Below are 16,237 nucleotides of genomic sequence, written 5' to 3'. Positions count from 1 at the left end.
ATTATTTGCATGCCAATTTAAAGTTAGTTTTTTATTACGCCAAGTAAATATACCCTCTTGCACACGTCCTTTTTTGTCAGGTTGATTCCTAAATGCTAGAAAAATCAAAATAAAACTGTCAGCACCGTTACGTCTTGAGGAAGAACTCGAGAATGAGACGGTGCAGAGAATGGGGAGAGAGAGGCTGCCTAGGAAGAAATAGGCTCCAGGGAGGACCCAGAAGGAAGTGGTAAGAGCAGACAGTTGGAAGAGTTAAGGAGAGACAGAGGAAGATTGGTGTATAAGTAGAGACCGGAAAAATTCGCGGGTTCAATGACCTCCAGGATGGACTCCAATATACTCTACACATTCGGGCAAATGCCAACTGTTCATTGGCTGCTGACTTGTGAGTCGTCTCGACCGAGTGTCTGTGATTCGACACTTCTATGAGTGAGAGTCTCTAATTGGCCCTCAGTCCTCCAGATTAACAGTGAACCAATGACAGAAGCAGCACTGAGGTATAATTATTTGAATTTTAGCATAACACGAAATGAACCCGCGGATTTTTCAGGTCTCTATGTATAAGACTCGGGAAGTATTCATAATGTATCATCAATTGCGCGACGAATTATGCTTACGATATTAAACCAAGTGAAAGTCTAATGGAAATATTTGTGACAGAGCAACGGAGGTATGTATTCAGTTGAAGAAATTGCCCTTAAATGAAAGTGACGGGAAAAATAAAATCAACGTGTCGTTGGAGAGCGAGTCTCTCAACTGGAATTATTTACAACGGTGGACTTGGTCACTCCGGGTCTGATAAATGAAACACGATGGAACTGTGGGAGAAAAGGGAGGGGGGGGTAATGGAGAACAGGATACAGGATTAACAGGCGAGCTGTAATCACCCCTGCAGACAAAACAGAAATCAACATCATAATGACATTTGCTGCTTGGGGCAGTGTTTTTGCTGCATATCGTGAATAATGGCCGGGGTATTGCAGTAATTGGATTTCCATTAGGACACAAAGCCCTGAGGCCGCGATGCTTGAATAGCGTGGGAGGCGTTAATTAACGAAAAATTCGATGTGGCGTTACTAGCCGATGGGCATACCTAAAAAAATTAAATTAGCAAGTTTCCTCTATCGCAAAAAAAAAAGTATGGTAAAACGTATTTAGTACCTTTTTTCATATATTTTGTTATACAATCAACTTCACCGTCCTGTACCAAGTATTTATTTATTTTAATAACAACCGCTGGCAACAAGCCTTTGTTTGCTTTGTTGAATTCCCAGTCAAAATCGTTATTTCTGCAAAGCAATTTTCAATTTCGAAAGTACGCTTGTACCTTGGTCGGATAAGAAATAGAAACGTTCTAGAACTCCTCCCAGTCTATCGTATATACGTACACGTTTTTTTTAGTAAGTATTCATCCGCATAAATTGCAATAGCGACGTCCTTACTACCATCAATGTAACTATACTGTGGCTCCAGCATTATCAATGTAACTTGTCGGTTTGTAACCCAGACGTTCAGGTTATACATTAAAACTTGTATTCTTAAAATTTTTAGTTGTTCGTCGTAATTAATCAGTCGTTTATCCGTAACTTCATGTTCGAGTAAAGACACGTCTGGAAATGATCCGTTACAATTAAAATCCTGAACCTGAGGCAGACTCAAGACGCCATGTTGATTATTTTTTTTAGTTGTTTTTTTTTATTTTCGATATAATTTTTATTCAAGGGATATTTCTAAAATTTATAATCGTTACCTCCCTTGCAATTTTTTTTTTTTGGTTCTGCCACAAATATTTTCATAAGATGTGCACTTAAGTGAAGTATCACGAGTGTAAAAAATTCGCGCACGTGGTGGTGATTTACGAAGACTTGTGCGTCTTGATTATATCACACTTACAACCAGTTAATATCTGCACACTATTTTATTTTTTGTGGCAGAGGCGACAAATACAAAGAAGGTATCGAGTTAAAATTTTAGAAATAGCTAGGGACCGAAAAAATTCGCGGGTTGAATGAATGACCTCTAGGATGAACTCCATAGTTCTATGTACACTCGGTCAAATGTCACCCACTCATTGGCTGCTGTCTTGTGAGACGTCCCAACGTAGCAGCCTGTGATTCGATGAAGCTTTGGTCAGGTGTTTCTCATTGGCCCAGAGTAATCCAGATGAGTTATGAGCCAATAGCAGACAGAGGCGGCACTGAGGTATATCTATTTGTATTTTAGCCTATCGCGAAATGAATTCGCGAAATTTTCCGGTCTCTAGAAACAGCCTTTAAAATTAAATGAAGGCCGGGAAATAAACGGAAAATCCAAGATGGCGATCGAGGCCGAGTCCAATCCGTGGTCGGAGGCGCGGGAGAGAGAAGTGCGTGACAAAACCCGTGTTGTGTGGTCCGCAACAGGACGGGCGGAGTTACGTAACATACAGGTTCGGCGGCGACGCGCCGCTTCGAACTCGCTTCTGCTGGGACGTCACACGGCCGCGCAGCTCGAGCCCGTGTCCTAACGACAAACATCAGCTGTCGGCTCATCGCGCATGAATAAGTCGAAAACATATTTACAACGTATGGCGTAAAGTGCTTCCCAAAACTGGTGTATGTTTTTTTTTTGACGTGACAACGTCTAATACATCGATGAACGCCGGCTGCACGCACGAAAAAGTGTCCCGTTACGCACATTGTTCCGTTACGCTGTGTCCCGTTACGGTGATAAATTGACTAAAAAATTATGGTGATTCATATAATTGATGATAGATATTTGATTACTGGTTATTTATATGAAAACTTGTTCATAATTATATTTAAACTTTATAGCTAAACGACAGTTTTTAAAATTAATCACAAGTCATCTACACGTGAACTGTTTCGTCGACTGTTTATAAAGTGAAGTGAAAAGTTAATGTGGTTTTCATTGCTTATTACAACAACAATTTCGGCAATAAAGGTTACTTATTCTTGCATTTTAAAAATCTGATTACTAGTTTAATTTCAAGTATTTATTCTTTTATTATTAAAATAAAAATGATTCAATTTAATTCAGGAAAGTATGCAATCATTTCATCAATGTTTTGTTATGACGTTGTCACGTTAAACTATCGTCCGTAAACCGACTTTACAGACAACCAATTTTTTAAACAGAAGCTGAAACGCTGGTTTATTGCAAATATTTTAGACGGAGGACTAAGAATGTGGATTCTGTTAAGGTCGAAAAAAAAGTTTTCTGACGTACAATAATTTAATTAAAATTCACATTAATCTTCTGCGTTATAAAAATGTATGGGAAATAAAATAATTATATATATATATATACACACACACACACACATTATTTCTACGACATCATTTCACAACAGCTACAAGTTTTGCAGTGGTTGTAGAACATTGTTCAATCTCACATTGTGCAGACGCTTAATGTTTCATTTTAAATACTTATTCTATTATATGCAGTAGGCCAGTTTTTCATACCGTTCTTCAACCTTGAGAAACACTTCAGAACAAAAGCCGCGTACATGTTTGCTCGCATTGGTGGTGTGGCAACAAGTATTCGCCTAGCCTACGTCATTTCCTCGCACTACGAGGGCAGTAATTCTCTCTCTCTCTCTCTCTCTCTCTCTCTCTTTCACGTGTGTGTGCGAGAGAAGGAACTTTGTTATGCAAACATTTTGAATCTTTACAATATTAACCACATTTTTCAGTACCTAAGTATTTATATTTAATATAGGGAATCGAGAAATCATAGGAACCAGCTTTATGCACTTACTGAAGTTAACATTCGGGAGTCTAGCGTAACTTAGGCATAACTATTACGTAATCTTTAGCTGCACCCAACTCGAAAAGTTGTTTTCCTTGTTGGTTATGTGCTGGAGTATTTTAATCAGGGCCAAACTACAAAAATGTAAAACAATATTGCTGTAAATATATTATTTAGATCTTTTATAAATTATTCATAATATAAATAAATTATACATATAATTCACAAATTCAAGATTAGAGAGCTCAATGCCTCTAACTATATATCAGGTTTCAATGATGATGATAATAAAATGACAGGCATCAAAGATTATAACAATATGGAGGGTAACAATACTTTTAAGGAAATGGCAGATATCAATGTTTCCAACAATATAGCAAGTGTTAAAGCTTCTAACAAGATTCAGGTAGAAAAAAATAATATGGCAGGCATCAAAGTTTCTAACAATAGTGAGGCTAACAATGCTTTTAAGAAGATGGTATATATCACTCTTGGCGGGTGACAATGATTATAAAGAGATGACAGGTTAGCGGGCACAGCGTCATTAATGAAGTGCAATATTTTTTCCCTAGCCTAAGTTAATTTAAGTGTGTGTGGGGAGGGGAGGAGGGTGTCCAGGTTAGGGGAAGGACCTAAGTGTGTCTCAGGCCGAAGCCTTATACACTCTACCATGCGGGTTTTTTTAACCATGCAGAACAAAGAAGCGTGCATCGTGTACTAATTGGGGTATATTGCCCAGCCATGGCTGGCGCACCTTTGGTTGCCTAGCCTGAAAGCTAACTAAAGTGACCCAGTTGAAACAGGCATGGACGCAGGGAAAAACCTGGGACGGGTCATGAGGGGATCAATATTAATCACGCATTAAAGCAAGCAAGAGGGAAAAAGGTCCAGGTTAGAAGAGTTGCGGCCCGCGGTATTCTGTTGGGCACACCTGGGTTCGGGCGAGACTTGACTCGTCAGCCCGGCCATGATGAAGTGCTGCCACTCGCCGTGCAGGAAGGAACATGGCGGGCGCGCGCCGTGGCCTCATGAGTCACAGCGGCGGGGCGTGACAGCAGCCTCACGAGGCAGGAGGAGGGGAGGCAGGCAGTCCAGTCACGCCACGCGGTTTGTCGCCAGCTCCGCCACAGAACAAGGAGGGAAATAAAGAAGTGCGACTCTTACAGTGGAAACTGAAACCATGTTTCACGCGACATGCGTCACTATCTCTTGGGCGGGCCCATAACTACCAGCAAATAAAAAAATCGGAATAGAGGTTCTCATACTAGTTGTTCTTTTTTAGTTAATAAGTTGTTTTTTTTTTGCTGTATTAAGTTCCGTCATGTAATAAATAAGGGTTAGGAGGTGCAAAAACTCATTGTATTACACACCACCAAATTAGTGGCTACCTAAATAGAGTGAATTTTCACTGGTTTGTTTGCCTGATAATAGCTTACACATTACTTCTCCTAATAAATTAATGTTGTTATGTCAGCAATATATTAAGACAACTACTATCTAGCGGACGAGCCCATAACTACTTCAAAAAACTAGGTCTCAGTCTCGCCCATGAGCTCCGGAGCCTCGCCACGCACGTGACTGACCGCGGAAAGAGCCGACGACGCCCGAGCGTCCCCGACCCCGCCACAGACTTCCACACCCCGCGGGGACTGCGCGTGCGCAGACAACACCGACACCCACCACTCACCCACCCACGCAGCGCGTACGGCGAGTTATTTAGTATTGCATGTTAAACTGGTGTTTTGACGTGACGACGTCTAATAAATCGATGAAAGCCGGCTGCACGCACGGAAAAAAGGATGACTGATTGTCCCGTTACGCATATTGTCCCGTTACGCATATTGTCCCGTTACACTGTGTCCCGTTACGCTCATTGTACGCTTGCGCCGCATCTATCTCTCTTCCACTCGATTGGAACAACCATCGATTTGACTTTTTCAAGGCACATTAAACTTGAAACTTTTCCTATCATCGTCCTATCCTTAACAGAATAACACAGATTGGAAGAAGTTGAATAGCAAACATGTATAAAAGTTATAGTTAAAATAATCTCTTCGTTAAAGTAATAAACCTATTTGAATTAATGAGTGCAAATAAAAGTAAATTTATCAATTAAATTGTATATTTAATTTCACTCCTTCTTTGTATCCAAACAAAATAGTGATAATTCAATAAAAATGATTCAATTGTATTCATAAAACTATGCAATCATTTCATAAATGTTTTGTTATGACGTTGTCACGTTAAACTAGCGTCCGTAAACCGACTTTACAGACAACCAATTTTTTTTTTAAATTCAGGAAGTGACGGGTCCGTCCCTGCGACGTGCAGAGTTTCAAAAAAAAATCAAACATGTATTTGAAAACTGCCCAAGATATCCGTGTGTTGCCTGTTTTCAAAAACAATATAAAAATACGCTGATGGCGGTTGAGTAGATCTGTTTCCGGATTTCGTTTTCAAACTGTATTTTTTTTTTATGAGAGTGAAATTTACTAAAACGCGGTTTTTTTTTTCCTCTTCAGAATAATATTTAGACATGAGACATCCGGTATAGATTCTTGAAAGCACTCAAAGGGTCCTGCATTACATCCTATATATTTTATTTTCTCCGCTACATAATGTTATGGTTGTCACTCAGATCTCATAGTTATCCTATGCACGACGAGAATATTGCTCGCCAGTTCAGACCTTCGCGCTTAGAGGCGCTGCCGCGCTAGAAGTCCCAGCGAGCGTCGCACTTATCATCCCGCCTCGCCGACACAGATACACCTCTGCCAATACAGACCACGACCGCTACGCAATTTCGCTCCTGCGTGACTTTTACTATTTGGCGTATTCTGTGCACGGAATTGATTAATATATATATATTTAATAAGTCTCTATACACACTTAGGTAGATGTTCGTGACCACAACCTGTTGCCCCCTGACCTTTGCTCTAGAAATGCACACGAGCATGACGCAATGTGGAAGGAAATGGACGTGAAATGCCAAAAGTATAAATAAAATATTATGGTGAAAGTTGAGGCAAGCATCTCGCTGGTATATCACGTAAATGATGGAGAACTGTGAACGAAAAATGATTACAGTCTAATACACCCAACATGTTACCTTCCGAATGATTTATATAGATAAACATAGGAACTAATGAGATTTTATTTACGAATGGCCAAACCCTATATAAATATTTTTGGTGAAAATCTACCACAGATAGGTTTCGTAATGCAAGCAAAATAATTCTGCAGTACTTCCTGGTTGGTAATAGCAAAATTTTGGACTCACTCATGCACTGATTTTCATAAATAGCTATGGGTATGCTTAAGTTTAGAAGAGCTAACTACTGTTACAAAAAAAAAATAGAAGATTTATGTTTACCTAACAACAGTGCACACTCTCAGCAAAAGAGCTTCAAACTAAACTAACACACTAACAAAAAGTTCACTTTGAAAAAATAATAATTTGCAGTTGCCAAGAAAATGTTGTTTTTTTTAATTATAGACCCCACGAAGCATTTTTTTCTAACAAAAAAAATGTTGTGACCTAAACAAAGCAATTACTAACAGTGACAACAAAATCCTCCTGTCAATAATTTTTTTTTGTTGATGTCACCACCTCAAAATATTTGGTGGGAGGATACTGACAAAACGCAGAACGCAAACTCAGTTCGTTAAGTATCGTACAAGTCGCCAACTTCCAAGACAAGTGGAACGGGATTCCAGAGTTTGATGGCTGCATCTCCGAAAAGAAGGCGCGGGGGGGGGGGGGGAATGGGGAACGAAAGGATTAAAAGGAACGCGACCTAAGCAAGCAGCGTGCAGCAATCGCCATTTCCCTCTTGGCCCTTTTTTATTTATTTTTATTTAAAAAAAAATATTAAAACTGGTTCCCAGCGAAGCCTGATTGATATCCGGCACTGAAGTGCCGTTAGCAAGCCTGGATACCCGGACCAGGAAAAGATTATATTCACAGACCCCGAGTCAGATGCCCAAATAATCCGCATTCGTGTATCTTCGGTTTTTTTTCCTTCCATGTAAACGAAAAGGCAAAATGTTTGGTTAGGTCTGTTATATACACAATACTCTCGCAAAAAATAGTTTTTTTTTGACGTGACAACGTCTAATAAATCGATGACCGCCAGCTGCACGCACGAAAAAGGATGACTCATTGTCCCGTTGCACACATTGTCCCGTTACGCTCATTGTACGCTTGCGCCGCATCTATCTCTCTTCCACTCGATTGGAACAACCATCGATTTGACTTTTTCGAGGCACATTAAACTTTAAACACTCCCATTCGTTTCCTACTTTTCTTATCATCATCCTATCCTTAACAGAATAACACAGATTGGAAGAAGTTAAATAGCAAACATGTACAAAAGTTATAGTTAAAATAATCTTTTCGTTAAAGTAATAAACATATTTGAATTAATGAGTGCAAAAAAAATATTTATCAATTAAATTGTAGATTTCATTTAACTCCTTTGTATCCATACAAAATAGTGATAATCCAATAAAAATGATTCAATTTTATTCATAAAAGTATGCAATCCTTTCATCAATGGTTTTATTATGATTTTGTCACGTTAAACTATCGTCCGTAAACCGACTTTACAGACAACCAATTTTTTTTTAAATTTAGATTTTCGCACGTCTAGGTGATCATAAATTAACTGAAAGGTTGGTTACGTTAGGTCAGCGACATTTAAAAAAAAAATGCTCTCTTCATTCGTGAAAATGTATGAAAATATTGCTTTTTTCCTTCTTTTTTTAATTCTGACCGCGAAGTAGCAAGAGCGATCGGCGAACCTCGGAGGTGTTCGGAACGGATCGGGGGCGAGCGCACAGTAAACAACGGGCGGGGTCACTCGCTCCCAGCGGACAGGGGTCGAACTCAATCAGGCGCGGTGCACGGTTCAAACCGCTGCAGCCTGCATCCTGTAACGCAACCACCGCATAATGCGACACAGCCGCGAGCAGCTACACGGCGCGTAATGGAACTGAAACACTGACCAGTATCCATGTGAGCAGAAACCCCTTGTGAAACACTGTACTCACCACATTCATTTCAAAAAAAAATCGATTGATATATAGAGTTTTGTAATCGATAAATCAATTCTCCAAGGATAAAAATTGTATTAACCCTTACTCCTATACCATCCACATCAACTCAGGCACGAATAATATTATTATTCTTTACTACCACCCACAGTAATTTCTTATATCAAAATTCTGTGTTACCACAAATTTTTGAACACTCAGTAAAAAAAAAAAAAAACATAAAATATTAAATGTTCAGTGGTAATAAAAAATAAAAATAAAATACCCAAAAGACAAAAAAAAAATATTGTGCAGATAGTTCCAACATTTTAAAAGCGCTATTTGCCTGTATTGAGGACACCAATCCCTCCATTTGCCTGTAGTGGTTTCGGGGAACTATCGGGAGCCAGGAATCATGAAGACCAAGTCTCTCCAGTACGAGACGGGTACGTCCTGCCCACTGTCGGCTGACGGGTTTCACGACGGGAGTATTCACAATAAATATTAGCAGGAATTTATTACGTTGGTTTATAAAATTATTTTAACATAGGCCCAGCAAACCTCTGTTTTACTGTATGCATTTAAGACTAATCCCATGCATGACACACCAAAGTTAAAAAAAAAAACACCATACCTTGTTTCAACATAATTTTCGAGCTCGCGTCACCAAAGTTTCGGTTTATGGCCGTATGGTCTACCGTGGCGCGTGGCAACATCAGGAAAAACAAATGGAAATGAAGTTTTTTTTTTTTACAATGAAAAAAAAATGCCGTGGCTATAACGTATAATAAATAGGGACCGGAAAAATTCGCGGGTTCAATGACCTGCAGGATGAACTCCATAGTTCTACGTACACTCGGTCAAATGTCACCCACTCATTGGCTGCTGTCTTGTGAGACGTCCCAACGTAGCAAGCAGCCTGTGATTCGATAAAGCTTTGGTCGGGTGTTTCTCATTGGCCCAGAGTCATCCAGGTGAGTTGTGAGCCAATAGCAGATGCAGCACTGAGGTATAAAACTATTTGTAGTTAGCCTATCGCGACATGAATTAGCGAATTTTTTTCCGGTCTCTAATAATAAACAATAAACTTCAGAATATTCACTTTGTCGGATTTTAGTGATCCGTCTGAATTTAAAAAAAAAATGTCGTCAAGCCTCGCGGCCACCAAGATGAAGGGAGGGAGGAAAGAGGGTGGGGGGGGGGGGGTTGAGCGGGAGACAACTTTTACTTCCGTGCGACGCGACGGCAAGAGTCCAGCCGGAGTCCCTCCCGTCGCTCGCCGGCAGAGTTGCGACAGCGACTTCGAGGCGGGTTAACGAACGAGCGGGACGTGGCGAAATCATTACCGCTTCATCGAAGAGAAGGAGCGGGCGATTGGGATGGAGAGCGAGAGACGGAGAGAGAGAGAGGGAGGGAGAGAGAGAGAGAGAGAGAGAGAGAGAGAGAAGGGTAAAGTTGTAGTTGCGGCACCAGAGACCGCGAAGCCCGCCGAAACCCGTACCCAGGCGACGTGAACATCCGCCAGGCCGAGGCTTGAACCGCCTCACTGGATCTGTTTTTTTTTTATTTCTGACTTGACTGGAAGAGAACCGGTGAATTTCACGAAGTAGCAAAGAGGACATAATTTCCCAACACCAACAACCTCCTCCTCTCCCCTTCCCTTTCCTCCCCCCCCCCCCATCAAGATTCCAGCTTGCAGTACAACTCCCATGTCGGTTTTCTTAGCCTCGTCTCGACAGATGAGTATCCATGTGAGCAGAAACCCCTTGTGAAACACTGTATTCAACACATCCATTTAAAAAATATATATATTCATATATACAGTTTTGTAATCGATAAATCGATTCTCCAAGGATAAAAAATTGTATTAACCCTTACTCCTATACCATCCACATCAACTCAGGCACGAATATTTATTATTCTTTACTGCCACGCACAGTAATTTCTTATATCAAAATTCTGTGTTACCACAAATTTTTGAACACCCAGTAAAAAAATTAACTAACATAAAAAATCAAATGTTCAGTGGTAATAAAAAACGAAAAAAAAAAACTAAGATACTCAACAGACAAAAAAATATTTTGCAGATAGTTCCAATATTTTAAAAGCGCAATTTGCCTATACTGAGGACACCAATCCCTTCAATTAAGTTTTCGTACTACCACCGTGACTGTCACGACCCGGAAGCCACAGGCTACACATTTGAACAACTGTCATTTGTTCGCTGGCAGCTGACTTTGCGGCAAAGGAGGGTATCTCTTTTTTGTGACTAGTTTGCCCTGGGACATGAATTGGAAGAACGGAAAGCCACTGGGCCTAGACGTAAGTGGATGGTACATGCAAGGTACAAAGCATCCATCATTAAAACAATTCTTCTGCTTGATTTGGCGGCACGCAGACGGTCAAAGACTAGTATGTTTATTCAACACGCGAGTTAACGAAGGGGTGGTCAACCTGGAAGCTAGATCGCACCACGGGCATGATGACCATGACGCGACTGAGGGAGGACTCAGCAAGGTGAAACCGCAGTGGTTTCCCGTTGTCTTCCGCAGTATGCCGACGAGGGGCTAACGTAGCACACAGCCCTGGGCTGGGGAGGAAGTTTCCCACGGGTGAATAAATCCCCATCCCATCTGGGAATCGAACCCGGAACGTTTAGCTCATCGGTCAGACGTCCTTACCACTGAAACCACCAGGTCCGACGCGTGCCATAAATGGCAATTGGCTCCCACGAGCTGGTAGCACGCAAAAATAACATTTTAAAGCAGAGTAAATATACGAGACTGTAAAGTCAGAGAACCCTAAAAATTACACAGGTCCTGCCAACACCAAACGACTTGATGTAAGCTTTTGGACATACACCATTGCTAAGCGTATGTCCAAAAGCTTACATCAAGTCATGCACTCCCATTGCACAAATCTTTCAAAGATAATAACACCAAACGAATTGTGTAACTTACGAAAAGGGCGAACGACATCCACGAAGTCAGCGAAAACCCACCTGCAACAAGACAGAAACGGATTAGAATACACACATAAAATCAAAATCAAGATTCAATAATAGTTAAAAGTATAAGTGGAAAAATATCTAAGTATATGAAGGTAGTAAAGCCAGTGCTACAACTGTAATTACAATGAGAATCAAACTCAGTGATGCAATAGAAACAAATCTGAAGAGAGACCCGAAACCCCCCCCCCTCTCCCCTCCAAAAATTATCACGACCTCAGTCCTTGTTGTGATGTAAAGGAAGACGATTCTCATCTTTGTATTTCCAACACCAAACTCATTCATATCAATACATTTATAAAGATTGTAAAACATTATTGCGAAAAATGTATCAAATCCAAATGTGACTTCCGTCCCCCCCTCCCCCTTACCCATAAATAACCCATTCAGCCCATCCATTTCCTACACCTGAAAATGTACGTTATTGTTAAGCATTTATTTCAAACGCGTGTTAGAAGTGAAACTTCACACTGTAACTATCGAACAAAAACTCAATAATTCACTTGAACGATAAGACTACTCATAAAAAATTGTTTTGTGCTTTTACAAAATATTCCTTTGGAAACCAGTTGTCAAGAAATACTACAGAAATATATTGCAACTTTGTACAACACACGGCTATGGTTATTTTTGCATTTATGAAAAAAGTTTTTCGATAAAATACCGAGTACTTAATAAAATTGGCGCATAATTTTAATTGCTGTTTCGTAGCATAATTGTTTAAACCATTGAAAATATAATACATTATCCAATATTTGGACATTATTTTGATTTACCATCAAATGTTTACAAAAAAACTATAACTATTGGAGGTACTGGGACAACACAACGAATAAATTACAGAGTAAGCATCCAAACCCAATATTATTGCAAACACTATTTTGCAGTGATACAGTTGTTTTAATGTAAATGTAAAAATTTACAAATGTATGTAATTTTACATGAATATTTCTGATACATTAAAAAATATTACATTGTAAACAATTAAGTACACAACGTAAGTGCCAACCGGCTGTAAATAATGTTCTCTTCAATAACGCGCAAATCACAGCCTAGTGTTTTTTTTTTCTCGAAAGGTGGAAGAGGGTCAGGCATGACTAAAAGGTCACCGCCCAGACAATGTTTCTCAGTCTACTTTTAGGCTATGCGGCGTCAAACTCACTGTACCTGATCCACAATGGGCTTAACCCAATGAGATATTGACGGATCTTTTACATGGCAGGTGGAGGTACAAGTACCCATCACCTACCATGGGCCCCGAGGGCCGGAATGATACGCTATTCAAACGCGGCATGGTACTAATGACTGGACGGCTGAAGGAAACCCATCTCAACACACAACGCCACCGAACAGCCACCACAGTTGGCTCATGAGTCTCCCGCCGCGCGCCTCATGAAATATGCGCGTCCCCCGACCCCGCCTCGCAGCAGGAAACAAACAACTTCCCACGACAGAATGAATTATAAAACGAGCCGCGAACAGGAAAAACGTTTTGCCTCGTCACGTGCCGGTGGGGAAGCCTAAGATACACTGACTCCCGATCAGTACCGAGCACAATCCGAAAGTACGTCGCTCGCCCGTGCAACTTCACTGCCGGAATGCGGGGCAAGGGGGAGGGAGGAAAAACATTTGCCAACATTCATACATGTTCTCGGTTTTAGAATGTTTTAAATGCTGCAAACCTGACATAACCAACCATTCATTTTAGTTACGTGCAAGCTGAAAACGGGGCGGGGAGACAGCATGTTTTTAACAATAATTTTTTAATGATTAGATACATATTTTCTAACATTACCTTCTTGATCCTTGTTTTATTTTTCACCACAATTCACAAAATGTTCTGGGGGGGGGAGGAGGTTGGGAACTGTCTCCCAGCCCTCCCTGGATACGCCCTTGTTAACGTGTGGAAACCTACCCTCGCGGAAGAAGGGGGAGAGATATCTGAAGCTGCGCGACAGCGGGTCAATCGGACGTCTGACTCGGGGTGGGTGAACCTTAGGTTTCCCTTTTCCCGAGTGAGACCGCGCGCAACCAGAAGTCGTCGACTGCTGCCTTATTTACTTTTTAAACTTTCACTTTCCAATAAGTGGGTAAGGGGGGAGGGGGGGGGAGAAAGGGTTGCCCTTACATTCCATTGCAACCGGCGGGTTCCCCCACCCTCGCTCCATCGACATCGCCCACCTCCCCGAAGTTGCTCGAGACGCCGCGCCGGCCAAACTCTTGTGCGGGCCGTCCTGGGCTCAATAGGCATGCCGTAGGGGCAGGCATTTTCCGCGAAAAGATCTGTACACTTATTAGACTGCAACAAGGTGTACCCGCACCTGTGATTTCTTCCTTGTGGCTGGCGGCCGTCTGGCGAGAGAAGTCGTTGCCTTATTTGACCGGGCCACTCAGGACGCGTTTACTTACGCACTGAATCACTGCGATTTGTGTTGTCACAATCGATATGTTCCTGGGAGAAACTCACCCAATCACGATACACAGACGATGCTATAGTGTTTTTTAACTTTCATCTAGTCTCGAAATCTTTTCGCGAAATCTGCATGGCCCTAGCGCATGAGTGTTCCCCGGCCTATTCGGACACTCGAGCAGACTGTCCAGCGAGCAAGCTGCACACTCGTTTAACGTGCCGGACTTTGAGGCATTTACTTTCTTGATGAAGTAAACCGAAGCGAGCTCCCGATATCCACAGGGAAATTGATACGTAATTTCATCGCAACTTGGACGTGCTTGAGGAGGCGCTACTACGAGAGGCTGAGGCGACCCATCCCAGCATCACTGCCGCCACACTTCCCCCTTTAACAAATGTCTAACCTGTGTTCAACTCAGAGGAACTTCCAGGACTGGTTTTTACAACAACACCGGAACGCAAGACGCAAAATTTCTCATCGACCACATTATAGAGAACACGTTTATAAACTACACAAAGCACAGTAACGCAACGGAAGTATTGTTCAACTTTCTTGCGTTTTGGCTTGAAGAGTAGATTTCCGAAAACTTTTAAACTCGCAGACGTTATGTGCATAGAAGCCCACGATGTTATTTTTATCAACTACAATGAAAGAAAATGACTCTTTGAAATGAAATTAATAACACATTATTTTATTTGCATGATAAATATGAAGTAGCAAAATAAGCCCGGGCTATAAATTTGTTTTCTACTGTCCTGCCATTTGAAGTTATAGCATAGGGTTGGCGACGTCTTGCAACTTGCATGCTTTACAAACGCCCGCGATTTTCTTGCGCTGGTCGCTTTTTCTGCTGTTTGTTGCGTACCTAGTTTATAAACCCGGACTTTAGCGTCATGGTTTATGGAGATCGGCCAACACACTACATTTCCAGGTGTTCATTAAGCATTAATAAAAATAAAAGAGTACGATGTAATCCCTAGTACTTTCCTCGCCACAGAAAACACTCTTTATGTCTGTTAAGCTCATCAAAAGTCTGTCCGTAAGCGCGGCAGGTTCGCGCCCGTGCGAAGGCCAAGGTCAAAGTGTTGGTACAAGTAAAAAAAAGCTATTTACGCGGAAGCCAACTTGACCTCTCCGAAGGACGCCAATGTCACCTTAACGTTCTACGGCCGTTCGGATTGCAACGAGTTGATTGCATCATTGAATATATATAACTTATAGAAGTCGCGAGGGGATAGGATTTATTATTCCAATTTTCGGATCCAAAACTGTGGTAGTTGTTAGCTCCGCCGCTAGACAGCTCTTCTTTCCACAAGAAGGTACTCGTAGTTACCAGCTTCCACGCCAGAGCGCTGTAGCGTCGCTTTTTTCAAGGTCATGCGCGTAATTCTCTGTCTCACTCTATCGAGAGGCGGTGCCCTTTTGTTGAAATCCGAGCGCTTAGATACGGGCGAGCGCAACTGAATTGGAGGAGTACGGCCACCGAAAAAAAAAGTGCGGTTAAAAGATGCCAACATCAAAATTTAAGTTTTAATTATAAGAAAACAACAGAAATTTCTTAAACGTAATAATGTAAAAAAAAATTACTGACATATTCGTAGTTCAGAATTTATACAATGTTGTGTTAACGGAGTGGCGCATTGAGTAAAATGGCAAAACATAATTTGGAATAATTCTTGACAACGTTGAATGATTTTGGTAGCTATGAAACAACTATGGCTGCGATGACTGTTCAAACGCGTGCACGTAATGTTATTAGTAACTGAAACTAATGGTATGATGTCATACCATTAGTAACTGAAACTAATGGTATGATGTCATACTTTGTGGCTATGCAGTTTATATTTTCTTTTAACATAAGATGAAGCATTTTTACATAATGTTTTGGTTGTTTCGTAATTCAAAATAAATAATCTTAAACGTTATATGGTGAATATTCCCAGTAAGGAATGACCACAAAAAAAATCCATTTTGCCAACATAGATCTGAAAAGTTAACGATTTACTATGTTAAGTTGCTTATAAATAACTCACAT

The 16,237-nt window shown here is 41.0% G+C and overlaps 1 protein-coding gene across 2 annotated transcripts in view; it reads right to left on the bottom strand.

Annotated features, from left to right (window-relative positions):
• The window catches only part of LOC134537530 (protein FAM43A), a 247,627-nt gene that overhangs the window by 52,978 nt on the left and 178,412 nt on the right, over positions 1-16,237 (bottom strand). The window contains exon 1 of one of the 2 annotated variants that reach the window (XM_063378053.1): positions 11,745-11,774. The exons of the other annotated variant lie outside the window; for it this stretch is intronic. The gene's annotated coding sequence lies outside the window, so the exon portion shown is untranslated. Of the gene's footprint in view, positions 1-11,744; positions 11,775-16,237 lie in introns of those variants that run through there. 2 annotated transcript variants of the gene reach the window in all.

This window comes from Bacillus rossius, chromosome 12 (genome assembly GCF_032445375.1).
Source record: "Bacillus rossius redtenbacheri isolate Brsri chromosome 12, Brsri_v3, whole genome shotgun sequence".
NCBI lineage: Eukaryota > Metazoa > Arthropoda > Insecta > Phasmatodea > Bacillidae > Bacillus > Bacillus rossius.
This window is presented reverse-complemented; position numbering and strand designations above follow the sequence as displayed.